This window comes from Rutidosis leptorrhynchoides, chromosome 1 (assembly GCF_046630445.1).
Source record: "Rutidosis leptorrhynchoides isolate AG116_Rl617_1_P2 chromosome 1, CSIRO_AGI_Rlap_v1, whole genome shotgun sequence".
Classification (NCBI taxonomy): Eukaryota; Viridiplantae; Streptophyta; class Magnoliopsida; order Asterales; family Asteraceae; genus Rutidosis; species Rutidosis leptorrhynchoides.
Genome location: NC_092333.1, coordinates 471,092,632 through 471,119,049, shown reverse-complemented (window position 1 = coordinate 471,119,049; position 26,418 = coordinate 471,092,632). Strand labels below are relative to the sequence as shown.

The 26,418-nt window shown below is 34.6% G+C and overlaps 1 long non-coding RNA gene across 1 annotated transcript; it reads left to right on the top strand.

Moving 5' to 3' along the window:
* Positions 1-21,855: 21,855 nt before the first annotated feature.
* Positions 21,856-24,316, top strand: LOC139874619 (uncharacterized). Its single transcript, XR_011767888.1, has 3 exons — positions 21,856-22,091; positions 22,627-22,822; positions 23,408-24,316. It is a non-coding gene; the product is annotated as an uncharacterized lncRNA (long non-coding RNA).
* Positions 24,317-26,418: the final 2,102 nt, after the last annotated feature.

The following is a 26,418-nucleotide window of genomic DNA, read 5'->3' as shown; positions in this document are numbered from 1 at the left end:
TATCGTCAACCCCCGAAGTCCTTAAGTTGTAACAATGACCCGGGAACCTCTAAACCACCAGGTTTTTCTAAACCAATGTGGAAAACGACGACTCGTATTAGGGGAACATCATATATCCCTAGAAACTTGGCAAAATGAACCAAAACTGAAAAAGAAGAAACAAGCGAGTCGGAATAAGATAGTTGTATTCGTGTGGTGTAATATATGTAATATAGTGTGCTTATGCTTTATGATATATGTAAAAATTGCTTGTATTAATAAGTATTTTTTTTATGAATCTAACTCTTGTCTATTTTACAGTATAAAAACACAAAATGGATAGACAACCCAATATTTTAAGAGACCTACCCGGAGACATGATTGATGAAATCTTGTCTAGAGTCGGTCAGAATTCTTCGGCACAACTATTTAAGGCGAGATCAGTTTGTAAGATATTCGAAGAACGTTCCAAGAATGCCTTGGTTTATAAAAGGGTTTCGTTCGAAAGATGGGGGATATCACATTGGGAAATCCATAAGTTACGATGTGTTTACTTTGACGCATATATTGCGGGGAACCCAAATGCTATTTTACGCAATGGGTTAAGAAATTATTTTGACTCAATATATCCGAATATTGGACTTCGTGATTTAGAAAAAGCGGCTAACATGCAACATAAAGAAGCATGTTATGTTTACGGATTAGTAATGTTCGCTTTTCACTAAAGTGAGAACAAGAACATCGGGCTACAACTATTAAACAAACTGTTCCCACAAGTGACGGAGTCGGTAATTGGGGTAAGAAATGAGGTTTTTAGATTGTTACGGGACTGTTGGACATTACGTAACCCTCGTCCCTTTGACGACGTTACAACACGCTGTCTTATCAACGGCCATAACGGTTATGTTCCACAAGACCAAGGATGGGAAGTAATCCTAGTAAAACCAGAATTCATGACTTGTTTCTGGACGTATGAATTACGTGTCTTTATTGCCTTTGCTGAACAACTTGTGTACTAGCTAGAATTATCTTCACAACCATCTTGTATCAAATTTATTGTGTGCTATATTTCATGCTATATGTAAAATAAGCGGTATTGTAAGTTTGTAAAATATTGTGTAAAAGTTTGAACGCGAAATATTATTATAATCAGTTTTTCATATAGAATTGTAGTAGTTGAATTGTATATTAGCTACTAAGTATGAACTTAACGGGTAGGTACTACCCGAATTTAAACTTATAAAACGCTAATATGAAGAAAAAGCTTTTATAAATGAGTTCATATTATGCTACGAAATACTATTAACTACTCTTAATATTCTGTATGATTAACTTGTTCCATTTGACTATTTTGAAGGAAATGGCACCGACTACTCGACACACCGTGAATATGAATGAAGAGGAATTCCATACTTTTCTAGCTTCAAACATAGCCGCAGTACAGGCTGCGCTACATACCAACAATAACCTTAGATCTAGCAGTACAGGAAATCGTGTAGGATGCACCTACAAAGAATTCACTGCCTGCAAACCTTTGGAATTTGATGGAACCGAAGGACTGATCGGATTGAAACGGTGGACCGAGAAGGTCGAATCGGTGTTTGCCATAAGTAAGTGTACTGAAGAGGACAAAGTGAAGTACGCTACGCATACCTTCACAGGTTCTGCCTTAACATGGTGGAATACCTATCTAGAGTAAGTGGGACAAGACGATGCATACGCACTACCGTGGTCAGCATTCAAGCACTTGATGAACGAGAAGTACCGTCCCAGAACTGAGGTCAATAAGCTCAAGACAGAACTTAGAGGGTTACGAACCCAAGGATTTGATATTATCACGTACGAAAGACGATTCACAGAATTGTGCCTATTGTGTCCGGGAGCATTCGAAGATGAGGAAGAGAAGATCGACGCGTTTGTGAAAGGATTACCGGAAAGAATCCAAGAAGATATAAGTTCACACGAGCCCGCCTCCATACAACAGGCATGTAGAATGGCTCACAAACTAGTGAACCAGATTGAAGAAAGAATTAAAGAACAGACTGCTGAAGAGGCCAATGTGAAGCAAGTCAAAAGAAAGTGGGAGGAAAACGGTGATAAGAATCACCAATACAACAACAACAGCAATTACAACAATAATCGCAACAATTATCCCAACAATCGCAACATCAATCGCAACTACAACAAACGGCCCAAAAACAACAACAACAACAACAACAACAACAACAACAACAACAACAACAACTACAACAATCATCCCAACAACAATAATAACCGCAACAACAACAACAATCAGAAGCAGCTATGCCAAAGGTGTGAAAAGTATCACTCGGGGTTCTGCACCAAATTTTGCAACAAGTGTAAAAGAAATGGTCATAGCGCGGCGAAGTGTGAGGTCTACGGACCAGGGGTTAATAGAACAAAAGAAACAAATGGTGTCGGAACGAGTAATGGCTGAGCAAGTAGTGTCGAAGCAAGTTATGCCAATGTAGTTTGTTATAAATGTGGAAAACCGGGCCACATTATTAGAAATTGCCCGAACCAGGAGAACACGAATGGACAAGGCCACGGAAGAGTTTTCAATATTAATGCGGCAGAGGCATAGGAAGACCCGGAGCTTGTTACGGGTACGTTTCTTATTGACAATAAATCTGCTTACGTTTTATTTGATTCGGGTGCGGATAGAAGCTATATGAATAGAGATTTTTGTGCTAAATTAAGTTGTCCATTGACGCCTTTGGATAGTAAATTTTTACTCGAATTAGCAAATGGTAAATTAATTTCAGCAGATAATATATGTCAGAATCGAGAAATTAAACTGGTTAGCGAAACATTTAAGATTGATTTGATACCAGTAGAGTTAGGGAGTTTTGATGTGATAATCGGTATGGACTGGTTGAAAGAAGTGAAAACAGAGATCGTTTGTTACAAAAATGCAATTCGTATTATACGAGAAAAAGGAAAACCCTTAATGGTGTACGGAGAAAAGGGCAACACGAAGCTACATCTTATTAGTAATTTGAAGGCACAAAAACTAATAAGAAAAGGTTACTATGCTGTTCTAGCACACGTCGAGAAAGTACAAACTGAAGAAAAGAGCATCAATGATGTTCCCGTTGCAAAAGAATTTCCCGATGTATTTCCGAAAGAATTACCGGGATTACCCCCACATCGATCCATTGAATTTCAAATAGATCTTGTACCAGGAGCTGCACCAATAGCTCGTGCTCCTTACAGACTCACACCCAGCGAGATGAAAGAACTGCAAAGCCAATTACAAGAACTTTTAGAGCGTGGTTTGATTCGACCAAGCACATCACCGTGGGGAGCTCCTGTTTTGTTTGTCAAGAAGAAAGATGGTACATTCAGGTTGTGTATCGACTACCGAGAGTTGAACAAACTTACCATCAAGAACCGCTACCCACTACCGAGAATCGACGACTTATTTGATCAACTACAAGGCTCGTCTGTTTATTCAAAGATTGACTTACGTTCCGGGTATCATCAAATGCGGGTGAAAGAAGATGATATTCCAAAGACTGCTTTCAGAACACGTTACGGTCATTACGAGTTTATGGTCATGCCGTTTGGTTTAACTAATGCACCAGCTGTGTTCATGGACCTTATGAACCGAGTGTGTGGACCATACCTTGACAAGTTTGTCATTGTTTTCATTGATGACATGCTTATTTACTCAAAGAATGACCAAGAACACGGTGAACATTTGAGAAAGGTGTTAGAAGTATTGAGGAAGGAAGAATTGTACGCTAAGTTTTCAAAGTGTGCATTTTGGTTGGAAGAAGTTCAATTCCTCGGTCACATAGTGAACAAAGAAGGTATTAAGGTGGATCCGGCAAAGATAGAAACTGTTGAAAAGTGGGAAACCCCGAAAACTCCGAAATACATACGCCAGTTTTTAGGACTAGCTGGTTACTACAGAAGGTTCATCCAAGACTTTTCCAGAATAGCAAAACCCTTGACTGCATTAACGCATAAAGGGAAGAAATTTGAATGGAATGATGAACAAGAGAAAGCGTTTCAGTTATTGAAGAAAAAGCTAACTACGGCACCTATATTGTCATTGCCTGAAGGGAATGATGATTTTATGATTTATTGTGACGCATCAAAGCAAGGTCTCGGTTGTGTATTAATGCAACAAACGAAGGTGATTGCTTATGCGTCTAGACAATTGAAGATTCACGAACAAAATTATACGACGCATGATTTGGAATTAGGCACGGTTGTTTTTGCATTAAAGACTTGGAGTCACTACTTATATGGGGTTAAAAGTATTATATATACCGACCACAAAAGTCTTCAACACATATTTAATCAGAAACAACTGAATATGAGGCAGCGTAGGTGGATTAAATTATTGAATGATTACGACTTTGAGATTCGTTACCACCCGGAGAAGGCAAATGTGGTAGCCGATGCCTTGAGCAGGAAGGACAGAGAACCCATTCGAGTAAAATCTATGAATATAATGATTCATAATAACCTTACTACTCAAATAAAGGAGGCGCAACAAGGAGTTTTAAAAGAGGGAAATTTAAAGGATGAAACACCCAAAGGATCGAAGAAGCATCTTAATATTCGGGAAGACGGAACCCGATATAGGGCTGAAAGGATTTGGGTACCAAAATTTGGAGATATGAGAGAAATGGTACTTAGAGAAGCTCATAAAACCAGATACTCAATACATCCTGGAACGGGGAAGATGTACAAGGATCTCAAGAAACATTTTTGGTGGCTAGGTATGAAAGCCGATGTTGCTAAATATGTAGGAGAATGTTTGACGTGTTCTAAGGTCAAAGCTGAGCATCAGAAACAATCAGGTCTACTTCAACAACCCGAAATCCCGGAATGGAAATGGGAAAACATTACCATGGATTTCATCACTAAATTGCCAAGGACTGCAAGTGGTTTTGATACTATTTGGGTAATGGTTGATCGTCTCACCAAATCAGCACACTTCCTGCTAATAAGAGAAGATGACAAGATGGAGAAGTTAGCACGACTGTATTTGAAGGAAGTCATCTCCAGACATGGAATACCGATCTCTATTATCTCTGATAGGGATGGCAGATTTATTTCAAGATTCTGGGAGACATTACAGCAAGCATTAGGAACTCGTCTAGACATGAGTACTGCCTATCATCCACAAACTGATGGGCAGAGCGAAAGGACGATACAAACGTTTGAAGACATGCTACGAGCATGTGTTATTGATTTCGGAAACAGTTGGGATCGACATCTACCGTTAGCAGAATTTTCCTACAACAACAGCTACCATTCAAGCATTGAGATGGCGCCATTTGAAGCACTTTATGGTAGAAAGTGCAGGTCTCCGATTTGTTGGAGTGAAGTGGGGGATAGACAGATTACGGGTCCGGAGATTATACAAGAAACTACCAAGAAGATCGTCCAAATTCAACAACGGTTGAAAACCGCCCAAAGTCGACAAAAGAGCTACGCTGACATTAAAAGAAAAGATATAGAATTTGAAATTGGAGAGATGGTCATGCTTAAAGTTGCACCTTGGAAAGGCGTTGTTCGATTTGGTAAACGAGGGAAATTAAATCCAAGGTATATTGGACCATTCAAGATTATTGATCGTGTCGGACCAGTAGCTTACCGACTTGAGTTACCTCAACAACTCGCGGCTGTACATAACACTTTTCACGTCTCGAATTTGAAGAAATGTTTTGCTAAAGAAGATCTCACTATTCCGTTAGATGAAATCCAAATCAACGAAAAACTTCAATTCATCGAAGAACCCGTCGAAATAATGGATCGTGAGGTTAAAAGACTTAAGCAAAACAAGATACCAATTGTTAAGGTTCGATGGAATGCTCGTAGAGGACCCGAGTTCACCTGGGAGCGTGAAGATCAGATGAAGAAGAAATACCCGCATCTATTTCCAGAAGATTCGTCAACACCTTCAATAGCTTAAAATTTCGGGACGAAATTTATTTAACGGGTAGGTACTGTAGTGACCCGAACTTTTCCATGTTTATATATATTAATTGAGATTGATATTTACATGATTAAATGTTTCCAACATGTTAAGAAATCAAACTTGTTAAGGCTTGATTAATTGAAATATGTTTCATATAGACAATTGACCACCCAAGTTGACCGGTGATTCACGAACGTTAAAACTTGTAAAAACTATATGATGACATATATATGGATATATATATATAGTTAACATGATACTATGATAAGTAAACATATCATTAAGTATATTAACAATGAACTACATATGTAAAAACAAGACTACTAACTTAATGATTTTTAAACGAGACATATATGTAACGATTATCGTTGTAAAGACATTTAATGTATATATATCATATTAAGAGATATTCATACATGATAATATCATGATAATATAATAATTTAAAATCTCATTTGATATTATAAACATTGGGTTAACAACATTTAACAAGATCGTTAACCTAAAGGTTTCAAAACAACACTTACATGTAACGACTAACGATGACTTAACGACTCAGTTAAAATGTATATACATGTAGTGTTTTAATATGTATTTATACACTTTTGAAAGACTTCAATACACTTATCAAAATACTTCTACTTAACAAAAATGCTTACAATTACATCCTCGTTCAGTTTCATCAACAATTCTACTCGTATGCACCCGTATTCGTACTCGTACAATTCACAGCTTTTAGATGTATGTACTATTGGTATATACACTCCAATGATCAGCTCTTAGCAGCCCATGTGAGTCACCTAACACATGTGGGAACCATCATTTGGCAACTAGCATGAAATATCTCATAAAATTACAAAAATATGAGTAATCATTCATGACTTATTTACATGAAAACAAAATTACATATCCTTTATATCTAATCCATACACCAATGACCAAAAAAACCTACAAACACTTTCATTCTTCAATTTTATTCATATAATTGATCTCTCTCAAGTTCTATCTTCAAGTTCTAAGTGTTCTTCATATATTCTACAAGTTCTAGTTACATAAAATCAAGAATACTTTCAAGTTTGCTAGCTCACTTCCAATCTTGTAAGGTGATCATCCAACCTCAAGAAATCTTTGTTTCTTACAGTAGGTTATCATTCTAATACAATATAATAATCATATTCAAACTTTGGTTCAATTTCTATAACTATAACAATCTTATTTCAAGTGATGATCTTACTTGAACTTGTTTTCGTGTCATGATTCTGCTTCAAGAACTTCGAGCCATCCAAGGATCTGTTGAAGCTAGATCCATTTTTCTCTTTTCCAGTAGGTTTATCCAAGGAACTTAAGGTAGTAATGATGTTCATAACATCATTCGATTCATACATATAAAGCTATCTTATTCGAAGGTTTAAACTTGTAATCACTAGAACATAGTTTAGTTAATTCTAAACTTGTTCGCAAACAAAAGTTAATCCTTCTAACTTGACTTTTAAAATCAACTAAACACATGTTCTATATCTATATGATATGCTAACTTAATGATTTAAAACCTGGAAACACGAAAACCACCGTAAAACCGGATTTACGCCGTCGTAGTAACACCGCGGGCTGTTTTGGGTTAGTTAATTAAAAACTATGATAAACTTTGATTTAAAAGTTGTTATTCTGAGAAAATGATTTTTATTATGAACATGAAACTATATCCAAAAATTATGGTTAAACTCAAAGTGGAAGTATGTTTTCTAAAATGGTCATCTAGACGTCGTTCTTTCGACTGAAATGACTACCTTTACAAAAACGACTTGTAACTTATTTTTCCAAACTATAAATCTATACTTTTTCTGTTTAGATTCATAAAATAGAGTTCAACATGAAACCATAGCAATTTGATTCACTCAAAATGGATTTAAAATGAATAAGTTATGGGTAAAACAAGATTGGATAATTTTTCTCATTTTAGCTACGTGAAAATTGGTAACAAATCTATTTCAACCATAACTTAATCAACTTGTATTGTATATTATGTAATCTTGAGATACCATAGACACGTATACAATGTTTCGACCTATCATGTCGACACATCTATATATATTTCGGAACAACCGTAGACACTCTATATGTGAATGTTGGAGTTAGTTATACAGGGTTGAGGTTGATTCCAAAATATATATAGTTTGAGTTGTGATCAATACTGAGATACGTATACACTGGGTCGTGAATTGATTCAACATAATATTTATCGATTTATTTCTGTACATCTAACTGTGGACAACTAGTTGTAGGTTACTAACGAGGACAGCTGACTTAATAAACTTAAAACATCAAAATATATTAAAAGTGTTGTAAATATATTTTGAACATACTTTGATATATATGTATATATTGTTATAGGTTCGTGAATCAACCAGTGGCCAAGTCTTACTTCCCGATGAAGTAAAAATCTGTGAAAGTGAGTTATAGTCCCACTTTTAAAATCTAATATTTTTGGGATGAGAATACATTCAGGTTTTATAAATGATTTACAAAATAGACACAAGTACGTGAAACTACATTCTATGGTTGAATTATCGAAATCGAATATGTCCCGTTTTATTAAGTCTGGTAATCTAAGAATTAGGGAACAAACACCCTAATTGACGCGAATCCTAAAGATAGATCTATTGGGCCCAACAAACCCCATCCAAAGTACCGGATGCTTTAGTACTTCGAAATTTATATCATATCCGAAGGGTGTCCCGGAATGATGGGGATATTCTTATATATGCATCTTGTTAATGTCGGTTACCAGGTGTTCACCATATGAATGATTTTTATCTCTATGTATGGGATGTGTATTGAAATATGAAATCTTGTGGTCTATTATTATGATTTGATATATATAGGTTAAACCTATAACTCACCAACATTTTTGTTGACGTTTTAAGCATGTTTATTCTCAGGTGATTATTAAGAGCTTCCGCTGTCGCATACTTAAATAAGGGCGAGATTTGGAGTCCATGCTTGTATGATATTGTGTAAAAACTGCATTCAAGAAACTTATTATGTTGTAACATATTTGTATTGTAAACCATTATGTAATGGTCGTGTGTAAACAGGATATTTTAGATTATCATTATTTGATAATCTACGTAAAGCTTTTTTAACCTTTATTGATGAAATAAAGGTTATGGTTTGTTTTAAAATGAATGCAGTCTTTGAAAAACGTCTCATATAGAGGTCAAAACCTCGCAACGAAATCAATTAATATGGAACATTTTTAATCAATAAGAACGGGACATTTCACAACTCTGCATTGTTCAGTTGTTCAATATAGTCATATGTATTTTTGCTACAAAATACATTAGGTGAGTTTCATTTGATCCCCTTTTACTCTTTACATTTTTGGGGCTGAGATTACATGCAAATGTTTTATTAACTGTTTTACAATGATTATATGCGTGAGTTTCATTAATCCCTTTTTAAATGCTTTTGCAATATATATTTTTGAGACTGAGAATACATGCGATGTTTTTTATAACTGTTTTACGGAATAGACACAAGTACTTAAAATTACATTCTATGGTTGGATTATTAAACCGAATATGCCCCTTTTTATTAAGTCTGGTAATCTAAGAATTAGGGAACAGACACCCTAATTGACGCGAACTCTAAAGATAGATCTATCGGGCCCAACAAGCCCCATCCAAAGTACCGGATGCTTTAGTACTTCGAAATTTATATCATGTCTGAAGGAGGATCCCGGAATGATGGGGATATTCTTATATGTATAATGTGAATGTCGATTACCAGGTGTTCAATCCATATGAATGATATTTTGTCTCTATGCATGGGACGTATGTTTATGAGAAATGGAAATATGAAATCTTGTGGTCTATTAAAGTTATGAAATGATTGTTTATGATAAACTAATGAACTCACCAACCTTTTGGTTGACACTTGAAAGCATGTTTATTCTCAGGTACGAAAGAAATCTTTCGCTGTGCATTTGCTAATTTAAAGATATTACTTGAAGTCATTCTTGGTATATTTTAAAAGACGTTGCATTCGAGTCGTTAAGTTCATCAAGAATATTATTAATTTAATTATAGTTGGATATATTATGAAATGGTATGCATGTCGTTAACCCTAGATGTAATGAAAGATTGTCTTTTCAAAAACGAATGCAATGTTTGTAAAATGTATCATATAGAGGTCAAGTACCTCGCGATGTAATCAACTGTTGTGAATCGTTTATAATCGATATGGACTTCGTCCGGATGGATTATGACGGGGTTTGACAGTTGGTATCAGAGCAGAGGTCTTAGCGAACCAGGTCTGTATTAGTGTGTCTAACTGATAAGTCGTTAGGAGGCATTAGTGAGTCTGGACTTCGACCGTGTCAGCATGTCATAAGTTTTGCTTATCATTTCTAGTCGGAAATCATTTGCTTATCATCCTTAGTAAATTACCTGCTCATTATTCTTAGTCTAGACACATCTTATTGCATTGACTGCATGAAAAGTGTATAGACAAAATTCATATCTTAGCGTATCTGCTAATTCATTTCTTATGATAGACAGATCAATTCATCGCTATACTTCGAGGTACCCACCGGTCCTTCAGATAGACAGATCAATTCATCGCTATACTTCGATCCGTCAACTGACCGTAGTTCACGTATGTATAAAAAAATAGTTATCAAATGTAAATTAAATTTATGTATATGTATATATATATATATATACACACACACAATTAGTTTACCTGGTTGGTGAACCAACTAGAAAAATTTGTTTTCATGTCCATATTGAGGTTCTCTGCTTTAAACTGACTGTAAATGTTCAAAGAGAATTGTTAGTATGATCAACGTTTACGCAGTTAAGTCATTGAAAATTCATATTTTAGTATAATGACTTACTTTTTGTATTCTTCGATGTCAGAACAATTGTCGAGTACATGCCAGTGAAGTTTATCCTGAACATCCCGGGCCAGAGATTTGAACACACCTTTACTGATAAATTTACATAACGAGTTGAATAAACAAAACTCACATGACCTAATTGGCCCGTCTGCATATCTGTCAGGACGATTAAATCTCGTCTGTATACCTTCAAGAGACATTGAACATGCAGTTAATGCTTCATCAGCAACGTACCCCTCAGCTATACAACCTTCAGGCTTAGCTTTATTTCTAACATAATTTTTGAGTTTTTTCATGTATCTCTCAATTGGATACATCCACCTCATGTAAACAGGCCCTCCATATATAGCCTCTTCCGGTAAATGCATCACCAAATGAATCATTATGTCAAAAAAGCGGGAGGGTAAATTAACTCTAGAGTACATAACAGTTTAATCAATTATTTTTGAGCTTTCAACATGTCTGCCACCATTAACTCTCGAGCACAAATTTGCTTAAAGAATGCGCATAGCTGCATTATTGGTGTAGAGATGGTTTCGTCCAAAAACGCGTTAACTCCGACCGGTAATAATCGTTGCATCTTGATATGGCAATCATGAGATTTCATGTTCGTAATGTTCGTATTATCCTTGTTCACTTTGTGCCTGAAGTTTGATCCAAACCCATCTGGAAGTTTTACTTCTTTAATGAATTTACAAAAACTTACCCTGTCTTCGGGTTTTAAAGAGTATTTGGGAAGAGGTTTGAAGAATTGCCCATCTTTTTTACTTTTGGTGTTAGGTTTGAGCCACAAATCTTTTCGAATACCCAATTTTTCCATGTCAACTCGTGCATTGTGAGTGTCTTTGGACTTGTCATTCATTAATAAGGTACCCAAAATAGCCTCCAACACATTCTTTTCAATATGCATGACATCCAAGTTGTGTTGCAGTGGAAGATATTTCCAATACTTAAGTTCCCGAAAAATAGAAATTTTAGTCCAGTTGTGACGATAATTAGGGGGACGTTTTGCTTTTTCACCAACATTTGTATGATTTTTACCGGGATTACCAACTGGCAACAAATCTGTAAGTTGGTTTTTGATATCAGCTACTTTGAACTTTCTAGGTTTAGAGGTATGATCAACCTTACCATTGAATTCTAAGCTTTCTCTGTATGGGTGATTCGATTCAAGGTTCGGTCTGTGACTGACAAAAACAATTTTATTTTTCACACGCATAGCAGGAGTGTCCTCGTTACATGTAGGGCATGCTTTATAGCCTTGGACACTCCAACCGGACAAACTACTACCGGCAAGATAATCGTTTATGGTCCAAATAAGCATTGCTTTCATTTAAAAATACGTATTTGTAACTGAGTCATGTGTAACAACCCCTTCGGACCATAAAATCTTCAGTTCATCAACTAAAGGCCTCAAGTAAACATCAATATCTTTTCCAGGTGATTTAGGACCAGGAATTAACAGAGTCAGCATGAGAGAACTTTCTTTCATACATATCCATGGCGGCGTATTGTACATTGTCAATATGACTGGCCACATGCTGTAAGGATTATTCATGTTGCCGAATGGATTGAAACCATTAGCAGCTAACCCTAGTCGAACGTTTCTGTGTTCACGTGCAAAATCCGGATATCTTTTGTCAATTTCTTTCCAAGCTCGACCATCTACCGGATGACGCATCTTACCCTCTTCATTGCACCGCCCAGTAGCATGCCAAGTCATATCCTTTGCACTGTATCTTGAACTGTACAAACGTTTTAGTCTTGGAGTTATTGGAAAATAACGCAAAACTTTATTAGGAAATTTTTTCCCCATTGTGCGTTCATCTTTCCATCTACTCTCTTTACATATTAGACAGTTTTCCAAATCCTGGTATTCTTTATAAAACAAACAACAATCATTCTTACAAGCATGTATCGCTTAATACCCTAAACCGATCTTTCTCATCCACTTCTTAGTTTCGTAAAATGATTTTGGAATCGTGTTAGTTGGGGGATGTGATTGTACGAGTAATTCTAACAATTGGTCGAATGAAGTATTCGTCCATTTATTCAAGACGTTAATGTGTGTTAACTTGGCTAAAAACTCTAATGAGGACAACTTGCTACCAGGATATAGCTCGGTTTGGGTGAAGTCAATTAAATCATCAAGAGCAGTTGCGGTCGTGTCATTCATAGTCTCATCGTCATTCGGACCTTCATCCTCAAAATTAGGAACTTCCTCCAACTGAATATGGTGCAACAAATTTCTTAGAGGGTCCGTTGTGTTGTGTACTTTCGGGTGGTTGTGGTAGTTCACCGTGATGCCGCCATATGGTATAAGAGGGTTCAAACCCATATCTAGTTATATGGGCTTTTATATGTTTAGGTTTAAGAAAAACCGTATTACCACAATGTTTACATGGGCAACTACACTTACCGTGCGAATCCAAATTGTTGTTACACCTCTCAATAAATGCATTAAGACCTTTAATAAAGTCAGGATTAAATGTATGTCATATAGTAGTCCACCTCTTATCAATCGTCATAGATATTCCCTAATTAAATCAAGTTTAAAACAGCAAAAAACTTTAAAATTAAAAACACTTAATATATGTACAATCAAAGTCGGGTGGTCCAACTATGGAAGGCAACCTAACCCACTCTTTGAATGTTTTGCCTCAACTATGGATGCGCACAACTAATTTAATAGTTAGCAAAAATTCGGCAGCATTTCCCCTAAACTCCCCAAATATGTCGTATTAAACGCATATTTGTAGGAGTAAAGGGAAAATGTGTACCAAAATTTTTGTAACTAGTAAATAAGTTATACACATCCACATCCTAAAAGAGACAAAACACACATAAAGGAGTCCCAAAAAGGGGACCTTCCAAAGTTAATTTCGAATAAATTAACCTTGGATGGGTATTCTATAGGATTGATTAATTTAGAACCTAAGGTACAACTATTTCGAAATTAACCACAAAACCTAACAATGTTCATAAAACAATAAGCATAAACATAAACATAAACATAAACAATAACATTTACACTTATACTTATACTTATACAAACTAAACATACAACTTTCATCATCAAACCCATCAATTTACTAACTAAATAAATACTTAATTTTCTAATTAAAAAAATACATAACTAAACATAACTTAATTTTCAGTTTATATTAATTAAAAAAATATTAATTTTCAACCTACATAACAAACATAATCAACATACATAAGCAAAATTCGGATTTAATAAATAGCAATAACTCAAAGCATGTTCTTCATGAGCATAAACATAATAACACACAAAAATCTTCAAAACATACACACAAAATTCGGATTTAATAGCAATAACTCAAATTAAAGCATAAAAATTCGGATTTAACAAAAATAAGCAAAAAAAATCAGATTTAACAAAAATAAATGAAGAACATACCTTTGTTAGTGTTATAGGAGTAAGATTAGGTTGGATTAAGTTGGATTTGGTTGGATTTACCTCAAAATCGCCTGAGTGTATGGGAGTTTTTTTTTTTTTTGGTGATAAGCTCGACAGGCTGCCCAGCAGCTTTTTGGCCAAAAAATTTTTCCGGACGACTTTTCCCAGACGACTTGTCGTCTGGGAAGCTGGTGGAGGGAAAACCAAAAATAGCACCGCCACTTTTTCATGAATATTTTAAATATTTCAACATTTTTAATTTATTTTCATTTATTAAACAAATCTATATAATTACTTAAGTAATTAATTAAAATTTCTTAAAAATAAATTCTAAATTCTTAAAGATTATTTTTAATTACATTTAAATTATAAAATTACTTAAAATTTATTTTTAATAACTATAAAAATTACTTTTACTTACTTTTAAAATTACTTTTAATTACTTATATAATTAATTATAAATTACTTTTAATCACTTAAATAATTTTTTAATTACTTATAAATTATATAAATTAAATCCTAATTAAACCCTAATTATCATCATCGTCATCGTCGTCATCCTCATCATTATCATCGTCATCATCGTCATCGTCATCGTCATCATAATCCTTGTAATCGTTAAATTAATCCGTTATTATCATCCTCATCGTCATCGTCGTCACCATCATCGTCATCATCATCATCGTCATCATCGTCATCGTCATCATCTTCATTGTCATCATCCTCATCACATGTGACGTCAAATCTTTGGCGGGAAAACAGATGATGGTTTTTTGTGCGGGAAAATACTTCTATATAACTACCCCACCAATCACAACACTAGATGACAACAACAATATGGCTGATAATTACCATTAAGGTCCAGTGAAAACTTTGCCTGTGAAATTTTGTCGATCTTGTGGTTCAAAGATGGTTCTCAAAACTTGCTTGACTGATGAGTACCAGTACGGTTGACGATATTATGGTTGTGGTGGTAGGTTCGGCACATTGATGTCTGCACTTTGTAGAAAGCGACAAATTTGGATTGATCTGCTCTGGTCTGAGAGGGCGCTTGAGGTGATACCAGAATTGTTAAGATCCGAAAAAGATCTAGAACGTTCACTCAAAACCGCAAAACGTCAAGCAAAAATGTTGAAACTGATGTTAATTTATACTTTTGTAGCATTTGTGTCGTATTTCATTTTCAACTAACCGATGTAATCACCTATGGAAGTATTGTGTTGTAGTTTGTAGTTTCAGAATTAATTTCAGTTTCTAGTATTTCAGTTTCTAGTATTTCAGTTTCAGTATTAGTTTGTAGTTTCATAATTAATTTCAGTTTCTAGTATTTCAGTTTCTACTATTTCAATGCATCTTCATGCTTGATATTGACGCCAGCCTTCCATCATCTAATCCACCACCACCACATTCATGACCAACTTTGAATGCTTAAATGGTGTTATTGTTGTATTTTGAATTTCAATAAATTGTTGTATTTTAATAAACTGTGTAATTTTAATTTTCAATAAATCGTGTAATTTTAACATTGGATTGGTGTAATAAAGTTGTGTTGAGCAGAGATGCTCTGCATAAAGTTGTGTTGAGAAGAGATGCATTTGTGCGGGAATTCTTGGTGCAGCGGGAAACAACTTTCCTTTTTTTGGAGCCATTTTTTCCGGTACAATAATTGGATCATATCTTTCCGGACGACATTGGGTCGTCCGGGAAAACTTTGTGGATCTACTTAAAGAGTAGCCATACACACTCTTTTCATCCATATCCACCCATTCAAGTCTCTCTATCTCTATCTCTACAATCACACTATCAATCAACCCACAAATAATAGACCTATTAGTGAAGGTCGACAAGTCAGACTACAAGATTTTCCAGAGATCGATCATGAATTCAGAATAATGGGTTGGCTTCCTTTCCTTTTGCTTGATAAGTTTTTTTTTCCGGCTCTCGTGCATCAATTCTATTCCAACTTTGAATTCACTAATGAACAATTGGTGAGGTTTCAAATCTATGACAGGCAACACGAGTATACTCTTGAACAATTTGGTATGCTATTGGGCGTACCATTTAAAGGTAAAAATATCTATTTTCCCAGTGAAGACCTCGAAGCTCTTCCTCAGGATATTCCAAAATATGACATGGCCATACTTGTATGTCGTATTGCGGTTTCATTCAGAACCATAGAACATTCAGGCATCCTTGACGAATGCCTTCGTCCGGGAAATATCGCTATAAGAAATGTACTTATTAGGAGTAACATGTACCACCGCGAACCAAACGTCACTCGATTGTCAATGACCGAAGCATGTCTTTACTGGTGCATAACTCAACATCCAAGTAAATATTGCTCATTTGGTCGCTTCCCGAATGAATCAACTTCGTTATGCAGAAACAAGACCTCATCTTCCGTACGGAGCATTTCTGAACCGTCTATTTACTAGTATTGGTGCGGTTGAAGGCCTGGTGGGACGACGTCCGATAACCACGTTACCTATCGATCGGTCCTTCGTTTCTGAAACATCGGCAGCATCGAGCTCAGGTTCTGAAAGTTCGTCCACTAAATCGGATGCTCGTAGTCATCCTCGTCGTGGTTATTAGTGTGTTTCAATACCAGTAACTTTGTAGTTGTGTGCTTGAAGTGTGTTTAATTCAGTAAGTGTGTTTAAATTTAGTAAGTGTGTTTAATTTTAGTCGTGTGCTTGAAGGATATGTAGGACGACGTCTGATAAGTAAGAGTGTTTAATTCAGTAAGTGTTTTTAAATCAGTAAGTGTGTTTAATTCAGTAAAAATGTTTGTCGTTTGTTGTGTTTTATTCAAAAAAATTTGTTTGTCTACTTAAATATCTCTTTATATATAATAACCAATTTATCTACTTACAATCCGTTTTCATTCAAAACAAATGACAACAACATAACATTTTCATTCAACAGAACTAATACAACCGATACAAATACAAACGAGACACAAATACAAACGATACAAATACAAACGATACAGAAATACAAACGATACAAATCCACCCAAGTTAACTAACTAACTTAACGGAAAGTTAAAAAAGTGTTTTCGTCTTCCAAAACCAAATAAAGAGAAATGCGATCAGAAAGCCAACTTAGGGTTTCTTTTATACCGTTCCACTGATCGTCGGTACGGAGATATGTGGCGGACAATTCCGGAACACAGTCATCTTCATAAAACAAGACGTCCGTGTGTTCGAATGGAACATTTTCTTTCAAAAAGGTTAAAAGCTCATCTAAACCAACGTCGCGAACGTCAATGTTTTTGAACGTAGCTTTTGAACCACGCGTATAATCATAAACTTTCATTTCATTACGGAATTCACTTCCGTAATACACTTCGATTGAGACAATCATCGGCGAAAGGGTCACCATTTTGAGTTTGGAAGTGTGATAGTGCAGTTTAAGTGTTGGATGTGTGTTAGATATGTGTTCAATATGTGTTGAGGATCCGGTATAATTAGGCAAATCGAATGGTCGTCCCAAAATGTATTTCCAGACGATTTGTCGTCCCCAAAGGTATCCCAGACGATTTGTCGTCCGGGAAAAAAAGCCCGCGAAAACTATTCTCTTTTGGAGCCAATTTTTTACGGTACAATAATTGGATCCATTCTTTCCGGACAACATTGGGTCATCCGGGAAACTCCGGTCAAACAATCAGGAAAAAGCAAACAGAAAAGGCAATAAATTTTGTCAGCTTGTGACTTTTTGCGAACGACTTTGGTCGTCCGAAAAGGTCCTGTCCGGAAAAATCGTTTTTCTTGTAGTGCTAGTAAGAGATTACAAAATGGAAATCACCTTGCGTTTGTAAAATTCAATGGAGTTATTGATGAAGATCAAATGATTATGAAACTAGGTAACATTATGTTCAATGATCTACACATAAGAATCTTTAAGGCACGTGAGAGAAGCAAACCTTCAACGATAAGGAGAAACGAATGGCCACACATTAGCATCAACCGAAACGAATGGCCACATGTTAACATCAAAAGAATGAAAAGAACTACAAACCATAAGTACGAAGGTAATGTTCAATCCCAACAGGAACAATGATAATGAGAAGAAGAAGAATAGAAACAATCATCCTCGACAATCATATCGGGATAATCGAAACTTCAATGAAGTGATTTCTCCAACAAATGATCTCCGCTTCAAACTATTGAAACAAAAAGGAGATAACTGGACAATAACTAGGGAGTTCGAGAAGGTTGAAACATTTAATGGCGATGATAATGACATGAATCAAGAAAGTGGTAAAAACGCAACAGTTGGTGATCTTAGAAATATCGAATTCTTGAATCAAATTGAACCACTATGCAATGCAGAAGGTGCAAATAGTTTCTCCACAAAATATCTTGGTCGTTTAAAAGTTATGTTCTTATGTGACTCATCTGAGATCGCCAATAATATCCTGCAAAGTGAAGACCACCCTATAAAAAGATGCATTAGTAACATACACACATGGGAGGAGATTGATAGTATAAATCAAGGCCGACTTGATTTTGGGGGGGGGGGGGGTCCCGGTGAATTATCGGTGTGAATCTATCTTCAAATTAATTTCAAGATGGAAGGGTAAAATTCTTGACATCAAAAGCTGTTCGTTATGTCCAGGAAACCAAAATCTTACTGTTGGGAGAGTCTTAATTCAAACATGGAACGTGGAACCAATTGATGGATTAGTTAAAATTGTAGGTAAAAGCACATGTATTTACCTAAATGTCAAAGAGGACTCATCGTCGGTTGTGGAACTGAATCTTGATTTGGTTGATATCACGGATTAGGAAGAAATTGAGGAAATTATTGAGAAAAGTGACACCGAATTATAGCAATCCGCTAGTAATAATTGAAATAACGACAATAATAGGACACCGAGATTTAATGTGGAAAACCCCAAAAGGGTAAAAACCACGGGCAAGGAAAGAAACGTTTCACTAATAAGAATAATAGGAATTACACTTCTCTCTAATTATAAGGATAAATACCAAGCTTTATATCTCTTATAATTAGGAGATATATCACTTACTAATTCTCTATTAGACTACTAGAAACACAAGAATAAGAAAGAAAGAATGTGTTGGGATGATCTTAATGTGCTTCCGTTCTCTCTATTTATATTGATGAAGAATGAGAGTAGGTGAGCATATTGTCAAACATGGTGGGTGATTGTAGATGGCATCCAATAATCATTTTGTTAGTCAGCCACCAACTCCAAATATTATTCAACCATCCACCAACTCCAATTATATTAACAATCTCCCACTTGAAGATTTGATTGAAGTTCAATAAAATCTTCACACGATAATCCTTCCTTGCCAATGATGTTGCTTACATTTCCGCTAGGCCGCATGAGGAACGGCTCCAAAGAAACTTGTCACGGTTGATTGACTTTGTTATAAAATCGGCCACATTGTCGTCAGTATGAATTTTATGCACATCCACGGTTCCTTCTTCCACTTTCTCACGAACGAAGTGATACTGAACTCGTATATGCTTTGTCTTTGAATGAAATGCTGGATTCCTTGCAAGATGCAAGGCACTCTGGTTGTCACAAAATAGAATGATATTCTTTTGTTTGTGCCCGAGTTCCTCCAACAACATCTTCAACCATATTGCCTCTTTAGTATCTCCTAATTATAAGAGATATAAAGCTTGGTATTTATCCTTATAATTAGAGAGAAGTGTAATTCCTATTATTCTTATTAGTGAAGCGTTTCTTTCCTTGCCCTTGATTTTTACCCTTTTGGGATTTTCCACGTTAAATCTCGGTGTCCTATTATTGCCGTTATTTCAATTATTACTAGCGTTTTGCTATAATTCGGTGTCACTTTCCTCAATAAGTGGTATCAGAGCTAAGGTCTAATATCTAGTGTGTATTAATCTACTTATCGTATGCTCTGTGGTTGCCACGGGAGTGGATCGTCCACATCAGAAAATAAGTAAGATTATTTTCACTTGGTAAAAATTCTCGGGTACTATTTCTCGTAAAAATAGTATTGTCGAAAAGAAGATTGTAATTATAGAAATGTCTACAAAATTTGAAATTGAAAAGTTCAACGGGAGTAACTTCTCGTTATGGAAACTAAAGAAACGCTTCACTAATAAGAATAATAGGAATTACACTTCTCTCTAATTATAAAGATAAATACCAAGCTTTATATATCTTATAATTAGGAGATATATCACTTACTAATTCTCCATTAGACTACTAGAAACACAAGAATAAGAAAGAAAGAATGTGTTGGGATGATCTTAATGTGCTTATGTTCTCTTTATTTATATTGATGAAGAATGAGAGTAGGTGAGCATATTGTCAAACATGGTGGGTGATTGCAGCTGGCATCCAATAATCATTTTGTTAGTCATCCACAAACTCCAAATATTATTCAACCATCCACCAACTCCAATTATATTAACAGAAATTGTATCTGATTATGAATAGGAAAATACATATGATGATGTCGAGTCATTTTGCAGTTCAGTAGATGATATAGAATCGATACCAGGATGTGGTGACCGGAATGGTGACCAGTATGGTGATCGGAATGGTGACTGGAGTGGTGACCAGAGTGGTGATCGCCAGTAGGGATGACAATGACCACTCGATCCACCCGCTTCGTGATGGATATGAATGAACTTAAATGGATATGGATACGGATATGAATGAACTTAAATGGATATGGATATGAACATGGATGAAAAGTTTCATCCATGTATATATCCATTAACACCTGAAATACATATACAAATACATAAATATAGATATATGTGTACATATTTACTATTACGCATGCATTAACATTAGTTTTACATTTTGATTTCAACCTTATAATGTTATAACTACGATTTAATTACAATAAAACACGTATATCCAACAAAATAAATATACAAACTACATATTTGATTTTACATAATATATGTTTAATAGTAAATTCAACAAATTATGCTCGATAGTCGACAAAAATTACACATTCTTGTGTATAGATTTTAATTAAGTCATGTTATATTTATTTTACTATACTATATTTTTGTTTTCAATTCATATTAGAAAATATTATAATATTTTTTAATATTTAATGGATATCCATTAACCCGTTTAATTCAGTAGATTGAGATATGGATAGATGTAATAAAATTAAATGGACATGAATACGGATATGGATGAATAAAAACTAAATGGATATTAATATTCGATCCATTTCCATTTCTAGCGATCATAGTGGAAACCGGAGTGGTGATCAGAAAACAACTAAGCAGAAAGTAATGGAAGACGACGAGTCAACCTATCTAGGGATCAAGGAATTATTTGAAAATAATACTCCGTAATAAATGTGCAGACTTTGAAAATCAAAAAAAAAGTGCAAAACCTAATTCCAATACAAGTCTTGACGCTTTACTAATGAAGATCTTCATTGTTTTGATGAAGATAATCCATTTAATACAATTCAATTTCTCGTCGTAAAAAAAAAAAAAAAATAACCCTTTACTAAAACCCCTTCGGTTTCACACTGTTCACAAGGTTACAACTTACAACTGCCTTTTCCCCCTCACTTCCCCTTCTTTTCAACCACATTCCCCACTCATCCTTCCACGACCTTCTGCCACTTTCTTTCATTATCTCCCCAAAAAGAAAATCCTAATTCAGCATCAACATCTTCATCGCTTAATCTATATCCACCATCTGACAGGGGTAGTTTTTGGTAGTGCTGATCATCGAAACTGCACACAATCGCTACTAGCCTCTCACACAACCAACTCTCTCGACGTCACCATCACCGGCTTCACTGTCATCGTTCCCGGCATACTACCGGCTTCACTGGATGGTAAACCTAGATGTTCACCTTCGTAGATCATTATGATGATTTAGACCAACTTATAGATAGTAGGTTCACTAATTGAAATTAGAAATAATCAAGTTCTGTGATTTTATAACTCATTAATTACGTGTTTAATTACGATTAGGTGCTTTGGATGATTTCCGAACCTATTTTTCACTCTTCTTCTCAAAGGTCATTAATTATGTGTTTGATTACGATTAGGTACCTTTTAAGTGAACGCAAACATTTTGTATTAACCTGCTCTTTCTTTAATTTTACTACAACAAATAGTCGACTTAAATTTGTGGCTAATATTTTTAAATCTTATTATGTTTCATACTTGGTGTTTACCTTTTAGTCAGGTCCATTGTTTACCAATTTGTATGCCACGTAGTTGTATTTATTGTCTAACGCTGGCTCTTTTTTAATATCGTAGTTACATACGACATTGTGTGGCTCATACTGTGGTGTTTATTTTTCAACAATTTTTCTTACAACTTTTTTCCCTGCCTGACTGTCATTCGTTTTTTGTTTTTTCCAGGTGTGACGAAGTGACTGCACTTATGTCTGCAGTCACAGTAATGCCCTGTTTTGGTGTGACAAGCGGCCAAAGTCTATTTCAGAATTCACTGACCTACAAACCTCACATAATATAGAACGACGCCGACAGTAAAAAAAAAAAAAAGTAACACAACGAGCACCGCCAGCCTCCAAAAGAGCGCTATTCGAAACCAAAGGTAAATTCTCTGGTTCTCTAAATGCGTGATTATCTTTGAATACTTGCATAACGTAGTTAGCCATGGTCACTTCTACCGGTGTTAAGTCTATTTATGTGTGTATTTTTTTAACCTTTTGTGACCAACACTCTGATTGTCAAGGCTAAAATTAAGTGCACTTAGTTTTGGTATTCAACAAGAACGGAATTAAAAAGCTACGCGATTAACGTTCCACAAACAGCTCCACCAGTCTTTTGAACAACCCAACTCTACGCAACTGTTAGCAATGACAACACCTTTGTTATAAATAAATAGCAAGTACCTTTTGCTGCACGTCTATATAGTAGCCATCTATCTATTGTTGTAAAGAAACGACTCCTTAAAAAGGAGGTAACTAGAAGTAGGCTCATGTAGTAAGACATCTTTTGCTGTAAATACAAATTACAAAGTAATTACACCTTTTGTAAAGACCTTTTGAGTAACTATCTATGTGCGCGTGTTTAATTACAAACTCAAATGTTACAAGAAATTATAAACTTTGGCTGCACTAATGAAGAAAAAATAGTACCTACTTATGTTGAACTACCGTTTTTGTTTACACTGTAGCAATAACCAACGCGACCAACGGCAAATGACAACCCGCAGCGAAGCGCGGGCGATCATCCCTAGTTGGGATCAAAATTTGACAGTTAATACGGATCCAATAATTAATGAATTGGGGCCAAACCCAAAAGAAAATGAGGATAAATTAACTTGGTGAGCCTGTTTACAATCAAGAGGGCCCAAGCCCATTGGAAAATGGATCCAAATATAAAGCTAACGAGAGTGAGCCTAACACTAAATATGTGCACATGGAAGACTTGGGCCATATAATGAAGAAGAGTTTATTCCCGATTCATTTCGGCCTATTTCCGAATCTTTTGGGCCAATTCAGGAAAATCTAAACCGAACTTTAAGGAAAGGCTCTAATGATCATACTTGAAACTACCCTCTGTATAAAAAAAAACATGACAAACGTAGTTATGCTTCTGTTTCGTCAAAGAGCGAATCCTGCTGGAACACAATTGGTAACTTGGGACAAGGTGTATTTTGAGGTTACTAATGAAACTATTTGTGATTTTTTCATTGGTATACGAGTAACATAAAAACATTCGGGCAGTGAATCAATCATTATGAATGTATACCGGCCTTAAGGTGATGCGAGCGCAATTTGGATGTTGGACTCACTTGATCAGCTATTAAGTCATGGAGATGATGTAACTAAGGTACTTTGTGGTGATTTCAATAGAGTAAGGGATCAAATCAAAAGATTCAATTCTGTATTTATTGAAAGTAGAGCAAGAAGGTCCAAAATTTATAAAAACTAAAAAAATACTCACATACCGACTAAAATACAAAATACATGTAAGTGTACCGGATTGTGTAATAGTATCGTATAGATAAAGTCCAGGATTTTCGTTTCACGGATAGTCTTGCGTATGTAACTCAAGATTTTGCTAATATGTAATTGAATAAATAGTAAACAGAAAGCAGAGTAAAATATGGGGGTTTCCATTTAATGACCGAAATGTCAAAGAAAATAATTTTAATAATGAAAACAACTTAAAAATGTTTCATTGAGATTATAATATGTTACTATTAATGCAATTTTGATATGTATAGGTAATTATATAGGTTATTTATCAAATAATGTTTTGGAATTTATATTGAAGGTAAGAGACATACGCTTCCTTAAAATCCTCAATTGGTTGGACAGGCTCGTTTAGGAACAGCTTAAAACCCCACAAAAGGGTATTGATTTGAGGACCTAAAATGTTGGTCCAAAAATATAAAAAAGAAAAATATACTCAAAAAATTCATTAATGTTATAATATAATATAAATGTAAACAAAGTCAAATATGGATGGCCAATTTTTAGTATAAATACTACATCAATGTAGGGGTGTTCATCGGTTTGGTTAAAACCATTTAAACCGAAAATCAAATCGAAACCAATCCAAAAAAGTCCAAACCGAAATTATAAAATGGTTTCCAGATCGAGCAAAATCGAAAACCGAATTAAAATTTGTTTTTTCAGTTCGGTTTTTGGTTTTGAAATTTCTGAATTTGGTTAACCGAAAACCGAATAAAAAACCGAATTCAATTTCGATATTATTGAATAAATATATTTAGTTATTAATATTATTGTATATATGTGTTAGATATATAATTTGAGTAGATAATTTACCTTTTCAAGTCAAAGTTTGTTTACTCGGATTTGAAATCATATTATGATATTTTATAAGTTAATATAAACTTATTGTATATTGTAAATTTGTATATATACATTCGATTATATATATTAGTTTAGTATGATATATTTTTGTTCATATCGCAGGTAAAAATTAAAAAATCGATATTTAAAGTTGAATTTGATTTTAACCAAAACCAAACCGAAAACCGAATTTAAATCCGGTTTGGTTTTGGTTTCGGTTTTGATATTTGAATTCGGTTTTGGTTTGGTTTTCGGTTTTGAATTTAACAGTTTCAAAACCGAAAAAACCGAACCGAATAATCCGAAAAATCGAAAACCGAACCGATGAACACCCCTACATCAATGTAAGCTTGTAAACACACAATAATTTCATAATCAAAATTCTCTAAACTTATTCTCATTCTCTTTGTTCATGAATATTAGTAAATAAGTCTTGCTTGCAAAAGTATAGGCCATAGTAATTATTAATAAAAATTAAAATTACAACACGTTATCAGCACAAAGTGCTCCGTATAATCAAGGTGTATCTAGGCAAGCACAAGTCACTAATCAAGGTAAGAAATTCTTTAACGATAACTTCTATTATATATAAGTAAGGTAAATATTATTATCATTATAAGTAAAATTATATTTCTGTATCTAACTTTTATTAACTTCACTAACATGTATATTTATGTTATTTAAGTTATATATGGTCGGTTATACCGCCTGAATTATATTTATGTAATCTAACTTTTATTAACTTCACTAACATTTATATTTATGTTATTAAAGTAATATATGGTCGGTTATACCGCCTGAATTATATTTATGTAATCTAACTTTTATTAACTTCACTAACATTTATATTTATGTTATTTAAGTTATATATGGTCAGTTATAACGCCTAAATTATATTTATGTAATCTAACTTTTATTAACTTCACTAACATTTATATTTATGTTATTTAAGTTATATATGGCCGGTTATACCGCCTGAATTATATTTATGTAATCTAACTCTTAACTTCACTAACATTTATATTTATGTTATCTAACATTTATGATTACTTATGCAATTACATTATTTATTTCTTGCATACTAATGTTTATTCTTAAAATTTATTATTTATGCATAATATGTTTATTCTCTTAATCTTCGTATTTATACTAAACATATTTATACTAAATGTATTTATAGTAATCGTATTTGTACTAATAAAATTCTTTTATTAAAATTATTATTAATACAGTGAGTACATAACAGTCGTTAACGTCAACTAACGGCGTTACAACGGTCATATATACATAACGGTTGTTAACGTCAACTGGCGACGTTACAACGACTATATTTTTCATATATAAAATAAACATCTCTGTTTTC